A 23,865-nucleotide genomic window follows, 5' to 3' on the forward strand; every position below is an offset into this window, starting at 1 on the left:
GGTTAAGTAGGCAGACTTCTGACCACATCTGAACATGAATTCTACATGAGCTTTATTCTGCCAACTGTAAGTTGTTTATCCAAATGCCAAACAAGAGAAGGAAATGCAATTTACTCGTCCCATTTAGATATTGCTGCAGGTTGCAGATCAGTTTTTAAGTTAGGAAAGCATAGGGCTGGCAAGATGCTGAAAATGAAAGAGGGGAAATTAGTAATATGGAAAATGTTTGACTTTAAGAGAAAACAGTTTTGGGATGGAATCATATAAGTCTCTGAGTGATGTGGGCAATAATAGCATTTGTAGCAGAAATGGACCAGAGGTCTGGTGAGGCCGATCTCATTCCATATTTTTTACGTTCCATAAGTGTGAAATGATTCTCACTAGACTGTGGTGAGTTGCCAATTGAAGGTGATTAAATATTGTTGAATTCCTTGTTGATGGCCCAACCTGCCTCATTTATATTCAGCTATCCTCCTATTAAAGTGCATAATGTCACATTTTCCCCCATTATGTTCCATCTGCCTATTTTGTCTTTTGCCCAATGAATTAGCCTGTCCATATCACTCTGGACTCCTTGTTATCCTCACCATTTGCTTTCACATCTATTTTTGTATAAACAATAAACTTGACAATTGTGTATTCACTTCCATCACTCAAATGATTCATACAGATTGTAAATAATTGTGACCCGACTACTCTCTGTGCCATTCCATTAGTTATAGTTTGCCATCTTTATCTTGACTCTTTGTCTCCTATTAGTTGTCCAATCTTCTATACATGCTAATATACTACCTTCAACACTAGGCTCTTATGTTATTGAATAGTCTTACATGTGGTACCTTACTTAATACCTTGCAGAAATCTAAATATATTGCATCTACTGGTTTCCCTTTATCATCCTGCTTGTTACTTTTTCAAAGGATTCTAAAAGGTTTGTCAGGCATGGTTCCTCCTTCATGAATCCATGCCACCTCTGCTTGATTATATCATCTATTTCTAAATTGCATCCTTTATAAGAGGTTAAAACATTTTCTCAATGACAGATATTTGTATTATAAGTATGAAATTCAAATTGTAATTATGGTGACATTTTATTCTATTAAAATAAGATGAAATAAATAGTCTAAGTTTGAATTTTTACAAAGCCTTTTGATCATAAGATCAATATAATGACATTCGGGAGAGTATTTTTTTTTCAAGTTCGCATGGCATTTCATAGTTTAAGTGTGTCAAACCAGAAAGTTCATCTTTTTGGGTTCAGAGACGTAATTCTGCAAGAAAGTACAAAATGAAGACTTGTTGAACATGTCTTAGTTGATAGCCAATATCACATTTGGATCATGTGGTGCCATTTTTAGCATCTGTGTTTGAAAATGTTATTTTGAACACAAGAACTTGGAGTAGGAGGAGGCCCCCCAGTCACTTAAGCCTGCTGCATTTTTTGATAAATTTTTGACTGATCTGATCGTGTCCATTACTTTCCTGTCTGCTCTCTATGATCTTTAACTCCCTTCTTAGTCAGGAATTTATCTTAAAAATATTTTATGGCTCATCCTTCTCTTAGATGGCAGTGAGATGTGGTGGTCTGAGCCGGCTCAGTGCTTGAATGTAGATGGGCTTCTCTTTAAGCTTTTTAAAAAAAATTTTTCTCTTATTCTTAAACTATTGAAATGGTGCTGTATTGTGTTGACAAATGAAAGCTATTCACTGTTGGAAGTGACTCAGAGAAAATTGGAATTGCATGGTACCCCAAATCCTAAATACACCCAACTACAATGACCATGAAATTTTTCCTAACATTGCAATAAAAACATAGCTAACTAAATTTGAGAGGCGGTGAAAACAAGGTATGGGATTTAATTTTGATCTAGAATTGACCTGGGATGATAGATCAATTATAACATAGGCACCACCCCAGCTATGCTGCCTGCTCATTTCAATGAGTTCAGTGCCCAGCCAAGGCTAATTGTGCTGTTCATTGTCTGCACTCTTTAGCAGGTGTCCAATATCATTAGTGGCTAGCACCACTTCAAGCTAACCTGCACTGCTGAAAGCTAACCTGCAGCTCTCGGGGATTGCGACTGGAGCAGGTCCTATATGTTTTGTGGGAAAAACTATTTAATTCATGTTTCGATAATATTTCACACTATTATTACATTTTAACATTTGTTATTATGCTGGCCCTAGACTGTGAGGAAATATTTTGAACACTGAATTACAATGAAGTATGTATCCACTTTGCCACATAACAGGCCTAATTATAAAGCTGCTGTAGTAAATAACTTTCTGTGCAGACAGTGACTTACTGGTTGATGAGGATCATTTTAATCAAACTCTTGGATGAACAAACAACTTTGACAAGCAGTATAAATCTGTTATTTCATTGCTACTAAAAAAAATAAATTTGATCCAGCTATGAAGAGACACTAGTTAGCTGGGTTGTTTTCCCTAGAGCAGGGAAGGCTGAGGGTACATGATGAGGTGTACAAAATTCTGAGGAGCATAAATTGGGCAATCGGAAGAAACTTTTCCCCTTCCTCATGAGGTCAATAAATAGTGGGCATAGACCTAAGCTCAGGGACAGGAGGTTTAGAGGAGATTTAATGTAACACTTCTTCACCAAGAGTGTGGTGCATATCTGGAACTCACTACCTGAAAGAGTGGTAAAGGCAGGAATGATCACACAATATAAGCCATAGCATATAAGGCTATGGGCTGAAAATGTGTTGCTGGAAAAGCGCAGCTGGTCAGGGAGCATCCTAGGAACAGGAGAATCGACGTTTCGGGCATAAGCCCTTCTTCAGGAATCCAGCATCTGCAGCCCTCACTTTCTCCATAAAAGGCTATGGGTCAAGTGCATGGAGAATGAACTGGAGTAGCTAGGTGCTTGCTGACCTCACGGTTAGACCGAAGATCCTCTTTCCGTGTTGTAAAGCTGTTTGACTCTATCAGTGTTATATAATTACTGCTCTGATTATTTCATATCAACTGTTGAAATACATGCTATAAATTGAACAGGCTACACAGGAAACATTGTAGAGAGACAGTGATTTGTTATCAACTGAAATTAAGGACTGCAACTTAAATTTGGTGATAAATATTAAAGAACAAACTTGAACATTTCCTGGATAAATTAACCTTCAGAAGGATTTAATATTTAGCAATGTTAAACATTTACCTTCAGTAGATTGTGATGAAGACTTGCACGAAAACTCATGTATCACTTATATGCCAACATTTAACAAAATATGATTACAGTTGGTAGTTATAAGATTTCTTCTGAATGATTTCTGTTTGACTTTTTTTTCTTTTTATGACGAGCGTCTAGCTATTTGGCGAACACAATATGGTCAATTTAAGAAATGAAAATATGCACAAGCATAGTGGTAAAGATTGAAAGAAATCACCCCAGTTGGTTGGTCCTATTTAAAACTGCTCCAGTGCTGGATTATATGGCTGTTTTTCAACTACCTCTTTTAAGGGCAATTAATAGTTTTGCAGAAAGAAGCAAAAAATAACAATTCAGCTTGCAGTGGCACTGAATCTAAAGCGGTCAACTAGTAGAATCCCAGCAGTTAATGTATGTTCCACCTAAGTTAATGTATTGTTGCAAAAAGAACACTTAAGTCAATCTGATTCTGATTTAACATATTCCACACTAATTATCTATAAGTCAAAAGTATAACAATTCATTATCAGAAAATATCAAACTGCATATGACTTTAAACAAAACAAGAAGATAGGTTTACTTGTCGTCTGTGTTGTTTTTCAGGTTACTTTGATGTATTATGCTTGTAAGTTATATTCAGAATCTGATCTCGAAACATCATTACTAATTTCCTGCCATTTGAAGTTAGAAGTAACATCTCCATTCAAAGGCCACTTGCAATTTAAGCTGGCCACTGTAGTGGTGATTTTGAACTACCATGTTCGTGATATTATTGTAACAAAACATAGTTTAAACGTACTATTTTAAACACATCAGAATCACGAGTAAATGTTATAATTGTTTGATTCAACATCAGTCATCACTCATTTTTGATTTAGGTGCTTGGGCATTATCTAAGTGAATCATGGTTCTTTCAAGTTACTGAAACGCACCGAGAGACGCCTGAACTGATCTGTTGTATAGTCCCCATGTTCCATCTGCCCACACAGCAGCAACTAAGCGGTTTTTTGGGATGGGCAATTAAAACTCTAGGCAAATTCATAAGAAGAAAATGTATTCACAACTATCCCTCTCTGAGCCTCAAACAATCAGAAAGGCATTCTAAAGGATAAGAGTAACCAGCGACATTATTGTCTAATATCCAATCTACCATTTGTCCACAGAGAAATCAGCCTCTTCAGAACTCATCAGTTTTGAATGTTTGTAGTGAGTCTGCACCAACAGAATAAGTCAACAACCTGTTTTAAGTGACAGTGATCTTAATGAAATGAAAACTCCTGTGATCTAACCTAGCTCAAAGTGTAATTTAAACATTATTTATTTAATAAACAGTCCACATGTACACTATCTACCCCCTTCATTACTTTAACTATTTGAATTAACTCTCCCTAGAGTTCAGACTTCTGTTGAGTAAAGCGAGCGGTGCACTAAAGCCTACTGTGAAATCCAGAGTTCGAAGAGTTAATCTGGCAGGATTCTTCTGAAACTTTTCTAAAACCTCTACAGTTAGAGTCTTGACACTTTTAGAAAGAAATACCTTTTGAGATTGTTTCCTGGTTCTCATCCTGAACCTGGCAATGTGTAAGCCAGTACAATTTCCCAAGAGTTGGCCAATTAACGACAGATGGTTCCTGAAGTTTCCAAACCTACAACGTTCTGAATTAGGAGGAGGAGGCGGCCATTGAGCCCCTCAGGCCTGCTCCACCATTCAATAAGATCGCATATTGAGGCTTTTTCCGAAAGGTCTCTAATTTGTTTACCAGAACTGTGGCACAACTACCAGGCCACCACTGTGAAAGAGAGAGCCCTCTACAGGTTAAGCTGTGGCCTGCTCCTTTGGTTGGGTAAAGGTGTAGGATGCCATGTATACTCTCTGGCCAGCAGCATGAAAATTACATCCAGTCGCTGTTTGGGTATTGGCCTCAAAGGGAGGGCAGAGTAAGACATTTATAGGTACAGGTTGGTTAGCTAGCTACTGGTACTGCTAGATGAGCAGCCCGCACCACTTGCTCCCTGATTCTGGCAAGATTGGTGGGAAGTAGGAACCTGTTGTTGCACCAATCCTATGCCATCCGGCACCTACTTTCCTCTGACTCTTGACTAGAAACTCACTTCCAGATCCCACATCATCTCCGAAGCCCCCAACTCCGAGTCCCAAATGTGAGAGCAGTAGACTGAGGTGCAATATTCCAGATGGGATGTTATGGTGCTTTTTGTTTTATAACTCAGTTATAGCTATGTTTAATTTTGACTGAACATATATTTACTCCTAATTAATGGGTTTGGACAATGGTGCCATATTTTTTAATGAATGACTAAATGTCAAGGTTACAAGATACCATGTAGTGCTTTGCTTTGAGAGATGGTTTGTGTATTTTCCTCATCATCCTATAGAATCTGCAGCATTTTCCCAGCATGCAGTAAAACATGTATATTTATTCATTATGAATCGAAGAAAACCTGTCTAAAAGAAGTCCGCCCTAAATCCAAATGTTATTTTAAAAAAAGTAAATATTGAGTGCATCTTATTAGAATTTGAGTACTGAGTAACCAGGATAAAGGTTTAGAAAAAGAATGCTATAAATACTGCCTGTTCAAAGGCTTTTAACACCCTCATATTCCTGTTCTCTCTAAATTCTTTGTCCATGTCATTATCCTCTTGCTCAGTTGTTCTGGAATGTTCTATTCCATCCACCATTTCCGTATGGAACTCCTTCCATTCAGTCGTCTAACCATTTCACATTCATATTTTTTTAAAAAACTGTTCATAGCTCATATTTTGACCAAGGATTAAAGTCACCTCTTCTTATCTTTCTTAAATTTTTTTCTATCTCAATGCCCAATCGCACAATTGGATTTATTATCAAAGATGCAGTTTATTGTTTATTCCTTGCACGTTTAACAATGAAAACAAAATAATGTAATGGAATTAATTAATTTAATTGGTTATTTTGAATCAAGGGCAGCTTTTTAAAAAAAGGTTTTTAAGCTAAAAGTGATCAATAAATATTAGAAAATAGCAAGCAGCTTCACAGTGGTTTTGAAATGTTTCTGTTGGGAGACATCTTGCAGTTGTTCTTACTCTTCTAGAAGCACACTATGCTAACATTCAGGCAGCATCCAAGGAGCAGCGAAATCGACGTTTCGGGCAAAAGCCTTTCATCAGGAATAAAGGCAGAGAGCCTGAAGTGTGGAGAGATAAGCTAGAGGAGGGTGGGGGTGGGGAGAAAGTAGCATAGAGTACAATAGGTGAGTAGGGAAGGGGATGAAGGTGATAGGTCAGGGAGGAGAGGGTGGAGTGGATAGGTGGAAAAGGAGATAGGCAGGTAGGACAAGTCCGGACAAGTCATGGGGATAGTGCTGAGCTGGAAGTTTGGAACTAGGGTGAGATGGGGGAAGGGGAAATGAGGAAACTGTTGAAGTCCACATTGATGCCCTGGGGTTGAAGTGTTCCGAGGCGGAAGATGAGGCATTCTTCCTCCAGGCGTCTGGTGGTGAGGGAGCGGCGGTGAAGGAGGCCCAGGACCTCCATGTCCTCGGCAGAGTGGGAGGGGGAGTTGAAATGTTGGGCCACGGGGTCATGTGGTTGATTGGTGTGGGTGTCCCGGAGATGTTCCCTAAAGCGCTCTGCTAGGAGGCGCCCAGTCTCCCCAATGTAGAGGAGACCGCATCGGGAGCAACGGATACAATAGATGATATTAGTGGATGTGCAGGTAAACCTTTGATGGATGTGGAAGGCTCCTTTAGGGACTTGGATAGAGGTAAGGGAGGAGGTGTGGGCGCAGGTTTTACAGTTCCTGCGGTGGCAGGGGAAGGTGCCAGGATGGGAGGGTGGGTTGTAGGGGGGCGTGGACCTGACCAGGTAGTCATGTAGGGAACGGTCTTTGCGGAAGGCAGAAAGGGGTGGGGAGGGAAATATATCCCTGGTGGTGGGGTCAGGTGTTTGGAGGTGGCGGAAATGTTGGTGGATGATTTGGTGTATGCAAAGGTTGGTAGGGTGGAAGGTGAGCACCAGGGGCGTTCTGTCCTTGTTACGGTTGGAGGGGTGGGGTCTGAGGGCAGAGGTGCGGGATGTGGACGAGATGCGTTGGAGGGCATCTTTAACCACGTGGGAAGGGAAATTGCGGTCTCTAAAGCAGGAGGCCATCTGGTGTGTTCTGTGGTGGAACTGGTCTTCCTGGGAGCAGATACGGCGGAGGCGGAGGAATTGGGAATATGGAATGGCATTTTTCTGTGGTGGAACTGGTCTACCTTTTGCAAAAATGCCATTCCATAATCCGCTCCCTCTCCACCAGATGCCTGGAGGAAGAACACCTCATTTTCCGCCTCAGAACACTTCAACCTCAGGGCATCAATGTGGACTTCAACAGTTTCCTCATTTCCCCTTCCCCCACCTCACCCTAGTTCCAAACTTCCAGCTCAGCACTATCCCCATGACTTGTCCGGACTTGTCCTACCTGCCTATCTCCTTTTCCACCTATCCACTCCACCCTCTCCTCCCTGACCTATCACCTTCATCCCCTCCCCCACTCACCTATTGTCAGGCTCTCTGCCTTTATTCCTGATGAAGGGCTTTTGCTTGAAACATCGATTTCGCTGCTCCTTGGATGCTGCCTGAACTGCTGTGCTCTTCCAGCACCACTAATTCAGAATCTGGTTTCCAGCATCTGCAGTCATTGTTATAGAGAGTCGTAGAGATGTACAGCATGGAAACAGACCCCTCGGTCCAACCCGTCCAACCAGATATCCCAACCCAATCTAGTTCTGGGCCTTATTTTCCTTGTGACAAGTATATTTGCTATCCAGGAATTTGGACTACATTGTCACACTATTAGAGGGTTCCCTGAGCATGCTCGGTACTCGGAGGCTTAATTTACTGCTTTTTGTTTTATTCTTTCATGGGATGTGGATGATGTTGGTTAAGCTGGAATTTATTGTGCATTCTTAATTGCTGTCGAGGATGTGGTGATGAGCCATCTTCTTGATTGGCATGAGTTCTATATGACCATAAAAAACTGTGGCTGTAGCTATTCCGAAGACTGCTGAACTACAAACTCCTGTTGGGATTCATGCTGCATTGAGATCACCTTTGTCTTGCAGATAAGTCTGTTTAATAAGGTTTCTTTAATAGTGCTAATTCCTCTTTGCTGGCTAAGTGTTCAAATACAGTGAATGTACCAGTGTTTATGGGAACATGGACTGATAGCTATGTTGCCAATTGAATTTGGACTTCAGGATTGTGTTTTCAATAATACTGACTGCGAAGGCATGCCAATAATCTCAGCAACGCTGTGACATCTGTCTAATAACAAAGCAAATCTGGCCTAAATCAATCTGTACAGCAGTGAAATAAAGAAACTTCAACTCCAGCAATGTTATCATACATAAATACTTTATTCATTGTTCAAAAACAATTAATAGATTGGACAAACTAACACTTGTTTTGTGTTCAATACTTGCTTTAAAGACTTTTTAAAAATCAGGTATGTCTTAATCAAGTGAGCAGTGAACCTGTGGAATTCTCTGTCGCAGAAATGAGGCCACAACATTGAATGTTTTCAAGGTGAATACAGTTCTTATGGCTAACAGCATCGAAGGCTATCATGAGAAAGCGGAGTGGAAGGATCAGCCATAATCATACTGAAAGGTGGAGCAAGCTGAGAGGGGAGAATGGTCTACTCCTGCTCTGATCTTCTACGTTTATAAAATAACAATGCTTATAGAAGACAGCAGAAGATTGTAAATTTACTTGAATTTGTCGGGGCATTTCTCATTTCCAACTCTTTTAAAAGGATCGTTTGCCTTTTTGGCAATGGAAAAGGCCACCTTTGTTATTCTATTATAAGAAGATTGAAGAATTTTTTTCTGTTGAAATCTACATAAAGGCATTCCCTGAGTTTGATTCCACCGAAAGCGTAGAGATCACTTCTCTTTGACAGTGCACAATGCCCATATTTTCTACAAGGTTTACCATAATAATAATTATTTGTATATCTATTAGTTTCTGGTCTTGTTTGCAATTTGTGGGCACTCTGCTCACGAGTTAGATTAGTGGCACACAGAAAGTTAATTTACCAGAGACACTTCCGAGGAATATTCAAACTTTTTAGATGGATCTAATAAAACACATATGCCTGACATGTTGCACGGATAATTCAGTATTTCTTCTACTTTAGAGATTAATTCAGTTCATATTATAATGCGTGCACGTAAAGCTTCCAAATTCTGATATCTAGTAGCAATGGATGTTGTTTGAGGGAGTTGTAGACTTCTCAGTACTGTATTCTGGATTAGTGGTGCTGGAAGAGCACAGCAGTTCAGGCAGCATCCGAGGAGCAGTACCCATCTTGTATGCTGCAGATGTTCTGGAAAAGTGATGACCCTTTAAAATGTTCAGATTGAATTGCAACAGGAGAAGAACAAGTACAAAAAGAGTCCTGAGTTATGTTATTTGAGTATTTAGTATTTGAAAGATCCAGATTTTCAGCTTCATTTGAGAGCTAGCAAACATTTGTAATTAATTTGGCAAGAATTTTCCTATTTAAAGTCCCCTTCAATAGAAGGCTTGTAAATTCTTTGCCCCATTAGAACTGTAGGAGGTTATTGCATATCTGAAATCTGAGACTAGTGAGTTCGACTGGAATTATTTTTTGTTAGGAATGGAAGAACCTCAAACAACAGAATAACATGCACTTTTGGACTCAAATGTAATCTAGCATGACATTAACCTATTTATGAGTGCAGCAATCCATTGAAATCTCATTAGAACAAGTGTTTTAACTGGATGTGATTGTTGCTCGATTAGATCAGGACAAGGGCTGGAATCTGAAGAGGCTGTATTTGATCATAAGAGCCCCTTTCTTGGACTGAGTTTGTAATTATAGAATTTAGTAGTAATTGTATTTACTTGAGAGTATGCCTTTATACAAGGATTTAAATACTTAGAATGCCAATTTGTGACTCTGCTTTAGCAACTAGATTGCACAAGTGATAGGGGAGATTAATTAACTTTTATAACTGAGACAAATAATAACATGCAAATAAAATCATGTTTTGTAGCATTAGGTACAATAATTGTTTGTTTTGACGTCTCTTCATATTCCAGCTCACACAAATTTGCTTTAGTTGTTGAGCTGCTGTCTTTGTTGGGACAGTAATATTATCAGACATCTATTTCTGAATAGCATCATGTACGTTTGACCTGGAGCAACAGTATTGAATATTTTGACAGCTATCTGGCAAAATTACAGCCATTGGTCACACAACACTTTATGTAGTTGACTCCTTGCTGGGTCTTGCCTGTTGCAAATGGTCCTTTTTTATAGTAGATTGCAGAATTAGATTTACGAAGGGATTTCTGAAAATGACCTTTCAGCAAAAAAAGGCATTTAATTTATATCGTTGATTGGTGACTCTGATAAATTTTGCCATTAAGGAATCTTCCCATCAACCTATAAAATCAGTCACAAACATAAACATTTCACTGCCTATTTCATTGAGTTTTTGAGTTATTTCTGAATATGGTACTTAAAATGGAGATTGCTGATAATGTCAATGGGGTTACTTGTTTGTAATGATAGTGTTAAAAAAACTGCATTGATGAGCACAATTGATGCTGTGTGATCTTTGGGTTTATGACTATTTCAAGCATCCACTCTCTCCACCACTGAAGCTCAGTAGCAGCATTGTGTGCTATCTACAAAGATCCTCAGACAGCATCTTCTAAACCTATGACCAACTCCATTGAGAAGGAAGTGGGCAGGAGGTACATGGGAACACCACCACCACCTTCAAGTTCCTTTCCAAGCCACTTACCATTCTGACGTGGAAATACGCCACCATTCCTTGACTGTCGCTGGGTCAAAATACTGGAATTCCCTCCTTAATGGCATTGAGGGTCAACCTACAGATGGTGGACTGCAGCGGTTCAAGAAGGCAGCTCATCACCACCTTCTCGAGAGCAACCAAGGATGAGCAATAAATGCTAGCCAGCCAGTGACACCCACATCCCAAAAGTGAATAAATTAAAATAAGAAAAAATATATTACTTCAGCTTCCTTACATAGCCTTAATTTCACCTTCAAGCCAATACTTTTGGCAGTGCCATAAGTATTTGTATAGTGGCTCAGTGGTTAGCACTGTTGCCTCACAGCACCAGAGTCCCAGGTTCAATTCCAACCTTGGGTGACTGTCTGTGTGGAGTTTGCACATTCTCCCTGTGTCTGTGTGGGTTTCCTCCTGCAGTCCAAAGATTTGCAGGTTAGGTGAATTGCCCATGCTTAAATTGTCAACTAGGTGCATTAGTCAGAGGGAAAAGGGGTTTGGGTGGGTTGCTCTTCAGAGGGTCGGTGTGGACTTGTTGGACCAAAGGGCCTGTTTCCACACTGTAGGGAATCTAATAACAAATGAATTTAATAAGATGGCAGGAGACAAAAAAAAAATGATTCTTTTATTTGATTTTCAAAGATGTTCTTGTGATTAGATTCTCAGGATTTTCAGTTATTGGTATTGTTTCTATTTTTGATTGCTCACACATTCAGTAATGAGCAGAATTGAGTAGTATTTCAGAGATAAGCATGTTAGTATGCTTTTAGCCTATGTGGAGGCTTCAGACTTAGCAGGGTGAAATTATTCCAAATAATTATATATCTGACCTATCGTTCTAGTTACCATACAAGTTACAATAGCAAGAAAAAAAGGTCCAAAGTTGAAACATATTCTTCATTTAAGATTTTTATATAAAATACTCTACAGCTCAAAGCTCAACAACTTGGATTCTCCTTTTATATGTTAGGGTAGGCTTAGACTTGGTGTTAATGTCCAATAGAAAATTGCTTGGACATCTAATTGATGCCATTGAAAATTAATTTAAACACTTTAATACAGTTATGACCATAAATATCCAACATTCCACTGGAAATACAAAGTTATGCAAGCTGCTTGAAAATCTAAGATTACGGATCTTACCTGTTGCTAATTTTCCACTTAAGAAATGGGAAATAATCACTAAAAAAAAATACGTTGGTCTATTCGTTAATCTGCTAAAGTACCCTTGTTAGGACACAAAATTTAATTCTTAAATAAATAGAAGTTTGGATCATTCAGAATTGAATTTCTCATTGTAGAAACTTTGCTAATTAGATCTGCTCATCAGTTTGTGGCTGCTTGTTATGAGGCATTTTAAAATAGTTTTCCCTTGAACCAATTGTGATGCCAGGAATTTGGTATCTGCATGTGCCAAGTACATAATTTTAAATATATCAGATAATAATGGAGGTTATTTGTGTGCTATGTACTACTTTCCAAAAGTGGTGTTAGTGGTTTGTTTTTCCTCCCCTTTTTATTCACTGAATTACTGCATTAAATCTGCTCAGTAAATTCCGACAAAACCCAACATTAAATAAACTGTGTTATCTGATTTCAGTTGGGTTACTTACGATTTTAGTAACTTTATGCTTTATTTTCATTGTGGGGAGCTGAAATATTCCATTTTCAGTTAAAGTGTCTTTCTCAAGTCTGATCCTGGTTCTGCAGGGTTTGTAACAACACTTTACTCACAATTTTCTGTTCTTCACCTCATTAGTTATGCAACCAGATTTTTTGGCATCCATCTTGTGGAATTGTCACTAGAGAAGTGGAACTGCTTGCCATTGTCAAGGCCTATCAGCACCATATTTAATACTCAACTGCCCACCATTTCAAACTCTGCAAGCCAAGAACTGTCACTCAGGATATGGCTCAGAATGCAACATTGGCTCTCTGCTATCTGGACAGGGACCTGTAGGTGCTAGTGGCAAAGGAGAGCATGTCACCTCTCATAGCCAGCTTGGATACACAGTGGTGCAGGTTGGTGCTTTATCACAGGTCAATGCTCTTTTGCACTGTGTGACCTTAGAGGGTCAGAATGACTCAAACTCTGCCATTGCACATGTTTCTCACCTAGACTGTTAGACAACAATTCTGACTATTGCATGCATGATATCCTCTCAATGGCTCTCACCCACCTGTCTTCCCAGACTACTAACCTTCCCGCTGTTTGTATTTCCTACTCAGTCACTGGGGACACTTCACCACCTCTCTTGCTTGAGCATCATTTTGAACTGCTCTTCCATTCACTTCCAACGTATTCACTCTCTCCCATTGCCCTGTTGCAGGAACAAATGTCTCACTCCCCAGAGAGATCTCCATTGCACCTTTACTGATTTAACTGTGATCTCTAGACAGGTAGCACTTAACCTACAGTACGAATTGTGGCCCAATCCTTGAACTGCAAGGACATGAATCTGGTAGCACCAAATGGCAGACCAACCTCCTGACTGACTGCAGTCCACTTTGACTCCATGGAAGACTGCTGCCCTTTGACTTTCACGCATGGCCACATGCTTGAAACACATACAATGTGTTTGCTGCAAAACCAGTCATGTAGCACTGTACCATATAACATCATGTCCACTCCCTTGTGTATTCAGTGTTCCCCTCTGTGACAACCACAGATTCTTTCGTTGGGCTTAAAAACAATGAAAACCACAGAAACTGGCAGCATCCAAGTAAGCACCAAGTGAGTAAGCACAAGAAATCAAGCCAAGAACCATAATTTTTCATATACGCGAGATACAGGTGTGTCCCTGTACATAGAGTGACCTGGTAAAACTGTGCAAGGTCTAGGCCTCCCAGAGCTCCTGAATAAAGTCTTGGATGGCTAAGATGGTGTATGAGTTGGTTTGAGAGCAGGGTATCGAGACTGGTGATTTACCCATGCCAGTTACAAGTTGGAATTGTTAGGTCCTTGTCTGATTCACATCTTGGGAATTTGCATCATCTATTTACTTGGAAAAGGAGAATTGCTTGTGGCAATTCAGGCAAAATCAGGCAAATTGCAAAAGCCATTATTTAAAGCTTAATGGGAAAATAGGGAAATGGTTTCTTGATGTCAGATTCTGATTATTTTTCTTCCTGTATTTTTCTAACTTTCTCCTCTTTGCCCACACCACGACGGAGGGGAAAATTATGCTCATGATGTTGGACAATGTCAGAGCAGTATGTTGTAACCTTACCTTGGTGCTAATTGATGGGAAAAAGTATCAACAATGCATCCTTACAAGTACAGGCTATCTTGCGCAAGGGTGCAAATGATGTAACCTTGAGGACTTGGACAGGGCTTGCTTCTTTTTTGACTGGTAGCCAACAATTCCCTAGTTCCATTGAGTTTCTGCTAGTGCAACAAGTCAGATATTCTCAAGCACAATTCTGGAGTATTCTATAATGGCAATGCACAGAATTTCTGTTGTAATGTTCATGAGGGTATTTTTGAAGATGTGCTTTTTATTCTGCAATATCTTTAAAACAACATGTAATATCTTTGGATATGCAGAATTCAGCCTTTGGAAGCTAACTATGGAATATATAAAATTGGAGACACTAAAATATTGACTGAGTTCATATTAGACTAGTCTTGGCATGAGTAGATGCATCAAAAACTTTGTTATAATTATCAGTGATCTGATCAACACCAGTTTAACACTTAATTGGGCAATTAAAAGTTGACCATTACACCAGGTCGCTAAATTATCTGAGAGATTGTTTAATGGGTACTCCAACTGAGTTGGTTAAATGGAATAGAGTATCCATCAAATTGCTAAAATTAATAAATTTAGTGTAAATTTGAATGGGTATGAAGATCAAAGTCTGTGCAGTATATAACCAACTTGGTGCACGATTTTGATGGTGATAAAGGCAATGTATTAAACATCTGCTTGGAGATGTCAATAATGGTTGAATTACTCAAATCATACTTATGTAGCTGCTTCAATTTAATGGGAATTTTTTGAGGCTTAAAGTTGCTATGTTGCTTAGGCTGAATGCAGAATCATGGATATAACAGATTTTGGTAAATGTACGCATATCTATAGCATCGGCATCTGGAAGACAGCCCCATTCCTTATGTGCACTTGAGAAAAAAATTGACAGTGGCTGTTCATCAGATTTTATGAGAACTTGTGTTTAAAGCTATCTTTAAACTTGTATTTAAAGCTCTTCTTTTGGCTATGGAAGTATGATGTGTGTGGGAAAGCAATGCTTTGGAAGAGGAATTACTTATGATTTTCCCAAGTTATGCCTCTTTGGTTTCCGAAAATATCAGTGAGTTTGAAGAGTGGGAAGAGTATCTTATCAAAGATTAAGTAAAAGAAACAAACTCTACATTATCTACGTAGAAAAATGCTGCAACAGTATTCCTTGTATCAAGACTAACATTTTTGCAAGTATAAATCAGGCTATAAATGCCAAATTAGAAAAATAAAAAGGCTGACACAGCTCTGTAAAGCAGACCACTCAAAAATGCTCTTAATACAACTTTATGACATGTGAAAACAGTAATTACACTGAAAGTATAGTGGGATGCAGTCTTCTAACTTAATTGCATACCCAGCATACTTTCATATGCATGGGAGCAAGCAAAACATTGTCTGAAGGTCTGAAGGGGATTATTAGTGTAGAAAGCACAGGGTTTATTTTCAAAAGGGTATTCCCACAGCCTGGAAAATGTTTAATTTTCAATCCCTTTTTTGGCGGTATTTTAGAATTATGGTGAGGGTGGGCATTACGTTTGCTCTCTGCTTAAAAGAAATGTTCAGTTTTATAGAAAGTGCATTGCTATTTATCTTTTTTAATTGTTGAGTCCAGCTACATCAGATATCTGTGGAAGTCATCCATTACTATACTGTAATCTAAAGAGTTTGATTTGTTAATCTCCTGCTGACCCTTTTTTATATTTGGTGACACAGCTATAATGCCAAGCTTATTTATGAATCCTCTCATAAAAATCCTAAGTTGGTAATGGTTTATGAAAATGCACTTTATATTTCATAATGGGCTTTCTGTACTTCAGTGCCTGCATTATAGCCATAATCTTGAAAAAGTTGAATGCATTTAATGTGAACAGCTTTGTCATAAGGGAAACATTCTTTAAATCATACACCATTCAATATGTAGATAATTAATTTGTATCTGATTGAATCTTTTAATTCAATGAATGCTTTCATTAGCAGGAACCCAGTTACTCTCTGGGTTGTTATTGTTTGTTAGATTGCTATTTATATTTAGAATTGGACAGCAAAAGGCTTTCAGAGATTTACAGGAGTTTTATTGTCAATGTATAGTTTAGCATTTTGCAACCATTCTCTTCTGGACCCATTCCCTGTCCAGAAGCCAATCCCCAAACGTGGAAGAACCCATCTCTTTATTTAAATCAACCTTCTCTGAGGCAGGTGGGATTTGAACCTGGATCTTCTGGTTTAATACTAGCTTTTCAAAAATTAAATTGCCACCAAATCACCAGTTTTCAAATTAAAGGAGCAATTAAGAAGCACTACCCACCAGCAGCAGTGCAGCAATAACAAAAGGGAAGGTTAGGGAAACAGGGAGAGTCTTAAAGTTCAGTTAGAGGAGGAAGAACCTAGCTGTTTGTTTTTACTAAATTCTCGTCGTGATAAAGAATCTAATATTGCCCTTAAGGTTTCAACAGCAAGACCAGAACCTTACTAATAATTGGTCACTGCCTTATTACCATCTATTTCCATCTTGTTAATACCTAAGTCACCTCATTTCTATGCAGTTGCAATTCTCCCCTCTTTCCCAGGAAGCCAGACAGTGCCTGACTTGAAAGTCAAGATAACTGGCAGCAGTAGCTTTGCAGTTGCCTCTCTGGGCCTCTATTTTAATGTCCCAACACCTGAGAGGTAGAGGAGAACCATGTCCTTGAAATGCTGCTTGGACATGGTTCTCCTCTACCTCTCAGGATCAACAAAGCACCAGCCTCCCCAAATGATCATGGCTGATATTGGGTAAGCTCAGACTTCACTTTGGAGCCCAGGGATGTCTGATTTGATGCTTTGCCATCTCATGAATGCACACAGGATGAAGCTCATGGATCTTAGCTTTACTTGTTAATGCCCAATCATTTGGTGTTTACTTGGAGGTTGTCAGCCTCTGCAGATTATGTAACCTTTGGCCAGAGGCCATGAATGTGTAGCATTTGTGGAAGATGAGATGGGTGAGAACCATTGGGTGGAAATGCTGTATGCAATAATGAGTGAAGGGAATAGTCCATGAGCATTGGTGACATTTACATATAGTGTCGAGTTAGATTGAGTGAGAGGTAGCACAGTGAAGGTAGTGTCACTTGTGGAACATAGAAGATTCCATCTGACCCTGGAGATGCCACTGGCCCAGGAATCTGGCTGTATTTGGTGCCATGGCCTCCCCTAGTGGTCCTCTGGGAATTGGATGATCTTTTTTCTCAATCGCCTTGTCCCTCAGACCCTCTAGGTGCCTATCTGAAAGCACGGGGCTTACTTCCTTTTTGGGGCCATTTCTATTTCCTAAGAGGGTGGTATGTGAAATAGTTCCTGGTTACCAGCATGTGAAGAAGTGTGCAGCTGGGCTTTAAATATGGCACCAGCGGTTCCAGCAGCACTGGGAATTTTGCCCCTCCTGCATGAGAAGGACTGCAAAGCAGCTGGCTGCATAACTGATGAGGTGTGGAGTGGAGCATAAAAAAAGTCACCATGATGGGGCACCTGGTGAAATTCCCCAAAAATCGGCGCAACATCGAGGGCCGAAGGGCCTGTACTGCGCTGTATTCTTCTATGTTCTAAAATGGCACTATGCCTAAAATTGGAAAATCCAAGCCAATGTTACTTTCCCTATATTTGATTCAGCTAATAAAATTATTATTAAGAAAAATGTAAATGTGATTGGGCATCAAAAGTTTCATTTGATGTCCTTGTTTGGCAAATTTATTAAGGGTACAATAGCTCATCAAACCCTAATGATTTGGATCTTTACTTTAATCTTAGTTCAGTCTTGCTTTACTTTGAAAGATATAGTGTAATCGTAAAAAGATTATGAAGTCATTAAAAAAAATTCTAAAATTTCACTTGCCTGTCAATGTGCATTGTAATTATCAAAGATTGGGTAGTATAGTACAAATTAATGCTCAGAATCGAGTTAGAATGTGTGTTGAACTTGATTGTGACCTGAACTTGGATTATTTTTGGTTTATTTATGAAACCTCAGCAGTTCAGACTAAGTTGTACTTATGACCTTTCTCAAAAACAGAAAGTACTTGAGGGAGGTATTTGTGAATCTGAGAGTAGGGGTAAGTGACTGTGTACAATGAATTCAGATATAGAAATCAGTCTTTTCTTTAATTGCATCAGAGCCCTAGAGTAGAAACAATAAGAAAAGCAGAAAATATTTTCTATTTAGATGTTGTTATTTTTAATACCCTGTTTTCACTTTCCTACTATGACAGCTTCTTGTTTTTATTGCTTTAAACTTTGATGATCTCCCCTATGTTATTTCTCTGGTGCTCGATGACTGAATATTTATATAACAGCATGGGCCTGAAATGAATTTTTCATGAAGCAGTGAGAGAATGCTTACATGTTTGAATGAATATTTGAACACACAAAAGGGTAACTAGGGAGTGAATAGGTGCAGGAGATCGGGAGATACTAAATGAGTATCTTGCATCAGTGTTTACTGTGGAGAAGGACATGGAAGATATAGAATGTAGGGAAATAGATGGTGACATCTTGAAAAATGTCTGTATTACAGAGGAGGGAGTGCTGGATGTGTTGAAATGCATAAAGGTGGATAAATCCCAGGATCTATTCAGGTGTACCTAGAACTCTGTGGGAAGCAAGGGTAATGATCGCTGGACCCTTTGCTGAGATACTTATATCATCGATAGTCACAGGTGAGGTGCCGGAAGACTGGAGGTTGGCTAACGTGGTGCCACTATTTCAGAAAGATGGTAAGGTCAAGCCAGGTAACTATAGACCATTGGGCCTGATATTGGTGGTGGGCAAGTTGTTGGAGGGAATCTTGAGGGACAGGATTTACACATATTTGGAAAGGCAAGGACTGATTAGGGATAGTCAACATGGCTTTGTGCATGGGAGATCATGTCTCATGAACTTGATTGAGTTTTTTGAAGAAGTAACAAAGAGGATTGATGAGGGCAGAGCGGTAGATGTGATCAATTTGGACTTCAGTAAGGCGTTTGACAAGGTTTCCCATGTGAGACTGGTTAACAAGATTAGATCTCATGGAATATAGGAAGAACTAGCCAATTGGATACAGAACTGGCTCAAAGGTAGAAGACAGAGGGTGGTGGTGGAGGGTTGTATTTCAGCCTGGAGGCCTGTGACCAGTGGAGTGCCACAAGGTTCAGTGCTGAGTCCACTACTTTTCATCATTACATAAATGATTTGGATGTGAGCATAAGAGGTATAGTTAGTAAATTTGCAGATGACAACAAAATTTGAAGTTTAGTGGACAGTGAAGAAGGTTACCTTAGATTACAATGGGATGTTCATCAGATGGGCCAATGAGCTGAGGAGTAGCAGATGGAGTTTAATTGAGATAAGTGCGAGGTGTTGCATTTTGGGAAAGCAAATCTTAGCAGGACTTATACACTTAATGATAAGGTCCTCGGGAGTGTTGCTGAACAAAGAGGTCTTGGAGTGCAGGTTCATAGCTCCTTGAAAGTGGAGTCGCAGGTAGATAGGATAATGAAGAAGGCGTTTGGTATGCTTTCCTTTATTGGTCAGAGTATTGAGTACAGGAGTTGGGAGGTCATATTGCGGCTGTACAGGACATTGGTTAGGCCACTGTTGGATTATTGCATGCAATTCTGGTCTCCTTCCTATCGGAAAGATGTTGTGAAACTTGAAAGGGTTCAGAAAAGATTTACAAGAATGTTGCCAGGGTTGGAGGATTTGAGCTATAGGGAGAGGCTGAACAGGCTGGGCTGTTTTCCCTGGAGCGTCGGAGGCTGAGGAGTGACCTTATAGAGGTTTACAAAATTATGAGGGGCGATGATAGGGTAAATAGACAAAGTCTTTTCCCTGGGGTTGGGGAGTCCAGAACAAGAGGGCATAGATTTAGGATGAGAGGGGAAAGATATAAAAGAGACATAAGGGGCAACGTCTTCACACAGTGTATGGAATGAGCTGCCAGAGGAAGTGGTGGAGGCTGGTACAATTGCAACATTCAAGAGGCATTTGGATCGGTGTATGAATAGGAAGGGTTTGGAGGGATATGGGCCGGGTGCTGGGTTTGATTCCTGCCTCAACTAGATTGGGTTGGGATATCTGGTCAGCATGGACAGGTTGGACCGAAGGATCTGTTTCCATGCTTACATCCCTATGACTCTATGACCTTTATGTCATGGTGAAAACCTGCAGAATTACAGACTTGTTTTAGCATCATGTGTACAATGTAATAACATGCAGCATAATCAGACATAATTGTCTTTTCACTATGAAAGATTAAAGGGGCAAGTTGGTGGGTAATTGTGTTACTGTCTTGCACTTGAACTGATTACAATGACTACTGAGGCAGCACAGTGGCTCAGTGGTTAAAACTGCTGCCTCACAGCACCAGTGACTGGGGTTTGATTCCAGCCTTGGGTGACTGTCTGTATGGACTTTGCACATTCTCCCCTTGTCTGCATGGATGTTCTCCGGGTATAGTTTCCTCCCACAATCCAAAGATGTGCAGATTAGGTGAATTGGTGATGCTAAGTTGCCCATTGTGTTCAGGGATGTGAGGTTAGGTGCATTAATCAAGGGTAAATGTAGAGTATTAGGGTAGGGGAATGGGTCAGGGGGGGTTACTGTTCAAAGGGTTGGTGTGAACTTAGGTCAAATGGCCTGTTTCCACACTGTAGGGATTCTATGAATAAAAGTTCAAAGTAGGATGGCAGAATTACAAACTGTTTCATCCTTCCTGAATAGGAGCAGTGATGGGCCAAACTGTTCCACATGTAAAATCACCTACCATGTAGTGAAATTCGTCTATAGTTGTCAGTGGCTAAAGAGGAGAATTTAAGGGACCACAGACTGAGACAGGTACTGGGAGGTAACCAACTAGCAATGCCCAAGAAAAATCTAAGCCAGTGTTTCAGTATGTTTTACAAACTCAACAGCAGCAGTCAAACCTGATGAGGCACAGAATTAATAAAAATTGTACTTAAGAAGGAATTCTGAACCCATCTCGTGCATTGTTCAAATTAATGTTTTCCTAAATAAGCAATTTAGATATTTACGTTCAGAATTGTTGAATCTTAAGGCTGCTCCTCAGTGAGTACCTTTTTAATTCTACAGCTGTTAACATTTCATTACAGTCAGTTGCAAGTAAATTGGATGCTTCATTAATATTGTTGATATTACCTCTTCTACTGGTGTGTATGTCAACGCTTTTAATTTATTCTTTCTTCTCATTTTAGGGACTTCGCTAACAGAAGTATTGTTCACATTCCACTTCAAGATTCCAATCTCAGGCCCTACACTTCAATGGTACTTTTTTCCACTCATGTTTTAATATCTCTGTCTTGATTAGTTATCTCCTTTGTAAACTAATAGTTCTCAGTTCCTACCCAAATAAGGGCGCATACGGTTACTGCAATTCAATGGGTATGGTGTATCTGCCCATGAAATTTGTATAATACTGTTCTGGAAATATGCCCAGCAGCCTTTTTCCATGATGATCTTAGACAGCCACAGCTGTATTTCTTGTACTTTCAGTATAAGTATCAACAAATGCTGTTGTATGTGAAACAAAGCAAGTCCAGATTTAGCTTATACACATAAGTAGCTATGCAACAACAGGACTGAACTGCTTCTTGCAAAATGGTTATCAGATTTGTTGCCACTACTTTGTTCTTAAAAGACCTGACGTATCCCAATATGTAGTAAGGGCAATGGTACTTTAACCCCTTACATACTAAACTGCTTCTTACATCGTTTAGTAATTTATTTAATTTGGCATATACAGATTGTTCTGTGGATACTTAACTTGATGGACTTGAGGCAACAGATTGAAATTAGTAATTTCAACTTGTTCACTTTAACCAATAAAAAGTATTTTGTTCAGCTGATGTATTCCCTAATACAGTACTTTTGTAAAAGTGTGCTTATTAACCTTGAGGTTATCCATGGGTGTACGTTCCCTTCCTACGTAAAATATGTGAGTACAATAACACTTGGGCTGGGATATGTTAAAGACAGTTATACTAAGTTATATTAAAATGATGTCAGAAATAATGAGTGGTTTGTCAACATTTTCTAAATGCAAAACATGTTACATCCTTGAACCAGCTTCAACATAATACTTTACATAGTACTCCATCAATGTACTCTCATATTGCTCATGATGAGTCAGATGGTGTGCTCAGTAATAGAGAATGCATTTACATAATGCCAGGATTGCCATTACTCAGTAACCTTTTCATCCTCTGATCAGCTAAAGGACCATAACTACTTGCTGATATCCCTTTTAAGGTGAACTATAGTCAACCGCTGCTTACCAGATACCCAGCTTTGGAAAGATTGGAGAAATTACTGCTCATTACCTCCCTTTTCATTTTCCAATGGAGAAAAGGATTGTTTGTATACTCCCACTATCGGTTGTCTGACATATCCATCTTCGACTGCCTCCTCCTTAAAGTAATGAGAATGTCAGCAATTCTTATTTAATCAGTTCGATAACTCATCATTCCCAGTCAACAAACTCTTCAACTGTCTGATATTTTAAAAATAAATACTGTTAAAAGAATCTTTAAAAAACATGTTTTTTTTTTGTTCTTGAGTTACTTATCATGTCCTAGAGAAGAGTCTAAATTTTAGAGACTCAAGTGGAAGCTGAGAGAGGTAGCAATCTTATGTGTAAACCTTCGGTGAAATTTGGGAAATTATCCTTGTCTATCTCTTAACAATTAAGAATGATAATTTATTTCTCTCAACAATTGAAAAGAGTCTTCAAAACTGAAGGTAAATGTAAACCTGTTTCTTCCAGCAAGTGTAAAAAATGTTTCTGAATAGTAATTCCTTTCAGTTTAAAGTTTGCTGAATTCCACATGTGAATTTCAAACTGAAACAGTGAGAGAGACAGTACAGAGGTTTTTACATTTAATTTTTCATTACATTAAAGGTTACCCAACAACAATGTCAATGAATGCAATATATTTTTCAGGAATACAATCTGATTAAATATTTTTATTTATTTGAAAAATGTTGCAAAAGCCAATCTGAGGCCACAATGAAAGGGAACGACCGTTGTGTGTAACAGTTATTAGTGGCATTATTTAAGAATGTGGAGCCAAGTATCAGGATAAGCCTAATTATTTTCAGAACCATTATACTTTTATACATTCATTAATTTTGTATTTACTACAGAATAGCTTTCAACTTCAGGGATGTTTAATGGACTGCATTGTCGGAGCAAGACAGCTACTGAGCAGTTTACTTTGTTTTTGTGGTGGTTGCCAGCTGCTAAATTGGCTGCATTTTAATGAATGGAAAATTCTTATAAAGAGATAAAGTGAAATATTTTCTTTTAAGTGGTGGGACATTTGAACTGATCAAGATGTTTTTGTGCTGTGAAATTCTTTGTGGTGGTGCCTTATGAATATGGTGTGAGGTGCAATACCGTTAAGTTTCTAAATAGGTGCAAGCGGAGGGCATGGTTTATTATGTTGGTGGGATGCTTTTGGACTGGTTCTGGCTGACATGGTGAATAGCAATAGCTGGCAATTTATGTTGATCATCTGTTTTCATCTGGAATGCTATCACCTTTTATGATTTGAATGGTGGTGATGCTGGGCTTTTAATTTTATTGCATCTGAGGAG

At 39.1% G+C, this 23,865-nt stretch overlaps 1 protein-coding gene across 15 annotated transcripts in view; it reads left to right on the forward strand.

Moving 5' to 3' along the window:
* The window catches only part of atp2b2 (ATPase plasma membrane Ca2+ transporting 2), an 838,415-nt gene that overhangs the window by 123,526 nt on the left and 691,024 nt on the right, over positions 1 to 23,865 (forward strand). For all 15 annotated transcript variants that reach the window (XM_087994228.1, XM_087994235.1, XM_087994236.1 and 12 more), the window contains exon 2: positions 21,465 to 21,534. The gene's annotated coding sequence lies outside the window, so the exon portion shown is untranslated. The remainder of the gene's footprint in view (positions 1 to 21,464; positions 21,535 to 23,865) is intronic.

The sequence above is a fragment of the Chiloscyllium plagiosum genome, unplaced genomic scaffold (genome assembly GCF_037043375.1).
Source record: "Chiloscyllium plagiosum isolate Xiang-an unplaced genomic scaffold, Cpla_swu_hap1 HiC_scaffold_14, whole genome shotgun sequence".
Lineage (NCBI taxonomy): Eukaryota > Metazoa > Chordata > Chondrichthyes > Orectolobiformes > Hemiscylliidae > Chiloscyllium > Chiloscyllium plagiosum.